The sequence below is a fragment of the Suricata suricatta genome, chromosome 17, assembly GCF_006229205.1.
Source record: "Suricata suricatta isolate VVHF042 chromosome 17, meerkat_22Aug2017_6uvM2_HiC, whole genome shotgun sequence".
Classification (NCBI taxonomy): Eukaryota; Metazoa; Chordata; class Mammalia; order Carnivora; family Herpestidae; genus Suricata; species Suricata suricatta.
In genome coordinates, this window is record NC_043716.1 from 34,616,685 (window position 1) to 34,619,629 (window position 2,945).

The window sequence follows — 2,945 nt, forward strand, 5'->3', positions numbered from 1 at the left end:
AAAAAAAAGGACAATCCTAATAGCTACCCTTCAGGAAAAGGTTTAGTGGGAAGGGTCTATGAAACACCGTACTTGGCCATTGGTCCAGAGGCTATGCCGTATCTTCTGGGCAAGTCCATACAGGTCAACGACGGAACCAGCAAATTGCACGGTGCCGTCGTGTAACTAACTCTCTGGGCCGTGGAGTGAATTCCTCGGTCCCCGTGATCAACCTGCCTGGAGGACTGCTCTTGTGCAGTCGGCTCCTTTAAGGCTGTCCCAAAGAAGACAAGTGAGTAGGGGGTCCTACGGGAGTTTGTCTGGAATTGAGCCATCCATTTCCTACTATTACTGGTACCCTTTTCCTATGGATGGAGTCTTCCGACAACATTGGTTTCAGAAAATCTAAGGTCTCTGTTTGCCTGCCAGAATTATATATTTTTTCTGGTGCCACCATTCCCATAAAACCTTGCTAGCCTGAGCATCTTTTTTGTGGATGTCTGCTATGAAGCCCAAATGGAAATCGTATCTTTCTTTGATTGTTTCCAGGCCTGGTAAAGAGTCAGGACTAGGCTTGTGGGTCCCCTGGGTGGCTCAGTCGGTTAAGCGTCCGGCTTCGGCTTAGGTCATGATTTCACGGTTCATGGGTGCAAGCCCTGGGTCAGGATCTGTGCTGACAGCTATCTCAGAGCCTGGAGGCTGCTTCAGATTCTGTATCTCCCTCTCTGACCCTTCCCTGCTCGCCCTGTCTCTGTCTCTCAAAAACAAATAAGAAAACATTAAAAAAAAAAAAAAGAGTCAGGACTAGGCTTGCCCAGGGTGCTCTGCTCACCTATTTCAGTTCCTCTCCGGTTAAGGGTCTTGGTGCCAGGGCATGAACGGCGAGTAGAGGAGGGGGCTGGGGTATCTGAATGGAGCACCGCTCCTCTGGTCTGCCTCGGAAGGCTAACCCTGCAGGTTTGCATCCCACAGCTCTGTGGGCTTTTAAATTAAAAAAAAATTTTTTTAAGTGTTGATTTTTCTTGAGAGAGAGACAGAGCATGAGCAGGGGAGGAGCAGAGAGAGAGAGAGAGAGAGGGAGACACAGAATCCAAAGCAAGCTCCAGGCTCTGAGCTGTCAGCACGGAGCCCAATGCAGAGCTAAAATTCATGAACCCTGAGATCATAACCTGAGCCGAAGGACGTTGAACTGACTGGGCCACCCAGGTGCCCCTCTGTGGTCTTTTAAAGAGGAGACAATGTCAGGAGTGCCTGGGTAGCTCAGCTGGCTAAGCGTCCAACTCTGTTGGGCTTCATGTTAACAGCGCGGAGCCTGCTTGGGATTCTCTCTCTCTCTTTCTCTCTCTCTCTCTCTCTCTCCCCTTCCCCCGCTTGTTCTCTCTCTCTTTAAAAAAAAAAAAAAAAAAAAAAAAAAAAGACTACAAGGGGGGCAATTTCACATTTCTCCAGCAGAGGGGGCTCAATGGAAGATATTTCAGAGAGACCTGAGGTTTGGGGTTTTTGGTTTTTTAATTATTTGTTTGTCTATTTTTGAGAGCTAAAGGTAGGGGAGGAACAGAGAGAGCAAGAGAGAGAGAAGGAGAGGGAGAGAGAGAGGATCCCTAGTGGGCTCTGCACGTTCAGCTCAGATCCTGACATGGGGCTTGATCCCACAAACTGTGAGATCATGACCTGAACCCAAACCAAGAGTCCGATGCTTACCTAACTGAGCCACCCAGGCACCCCTTTCTTAAACAAAGCTGGTTTCTCTGACACCCTACTTTCAATCCCAGGAAACCAGGCTAGCTCTGCCCCCAGACTGCATCCAGGGGCCGGCTACTTCTCCACACCTCCAGGGCTACCGCTCAGGCCCCAGCCCCCTCCATTTTCTCACCTGGATCGCTGCAGAGAACACCTAATATTTGCTCTGCTTTTCCTTGCTTCCTTATCATCTATCCACGGCCCACCAGCAGCCCGAGAGACCCTTTTAAGATACAGGTTCACTTGATCACTCCTCTGCTCAAGATCCTGCAATGGCTTCCCATTTCTCTCAGAACTTGGTCCGCCATTACCTCCCTGACCTCTCCGATGACTCTGCCCACAGTGCTCCCCTTCTGCTGCTCGAACACCTGGGGCATGTTCTTGCTCTTCCCCTTAATATCCATGGAGCCCACTCCTTGGTTTTTGTTTCTCATGTCTTTGTTCAAGGCTTGCCTTTTCCACGAATCTTGCCCTGAGCTTCCTACTCAAAATTGCAACCATAACTTCCCACCCTGCCCCAAACTCCTTACCTAGCTCCGTGAGTTCCTTCATGGTACTTAGCACCTTCTAACACACTCTTCTATTCTGACTACAACACATTTAACTGTTTATGTTTACTGTTTATCATCTCTCACCTTTCTACAGTGTGAGCTCCTGGAGGGCAGAGATCTTTGCCTGTTCTGTTCACGGTGCTGTTCAAAGGAAAGAAAACCATGGGCCCAATATGGCGTCCCTTGGGCCAGGCCAAGGCACCAAGCCAGGCCTTCATTCCTCCCTCAGAAATGCAAGGCAGGAATTTTCCGATAAGCACCAATGAGGTGTCTTCTAGCAGGGGCCTTCTCCATCTCCCTAAGGGAAGATGAGGTCATGTGCATAAGACGCTCTGCCCTCCCCACTCAGGGAAAGTGAGCTTGCCTGGGACAGTCCTGTGTTTTCCTTTTGCTGGTTCCTTCCTCGCCCCACCCCCCTTCCTATAAAGAGCTTTGGTTTTGTACAACTGTTTGGAGTGGCCCCCTTCTGACGAGGTCAATACTGGCACAATCATGAATTATTTAATAAAGTCAACTAGACCTTCAAATTTACTTGGTTGATTTCATTTTAATTTAATTTATTTTATTAAATTTTTAAAATCTTTATTTAGTTTTGAGAGAGAGAGACGCACACACACACAGAGCGTGAGGGAGGGAGGAGCAGAGAGAGGGAGATACAGAATCCGAAGCAGGCTC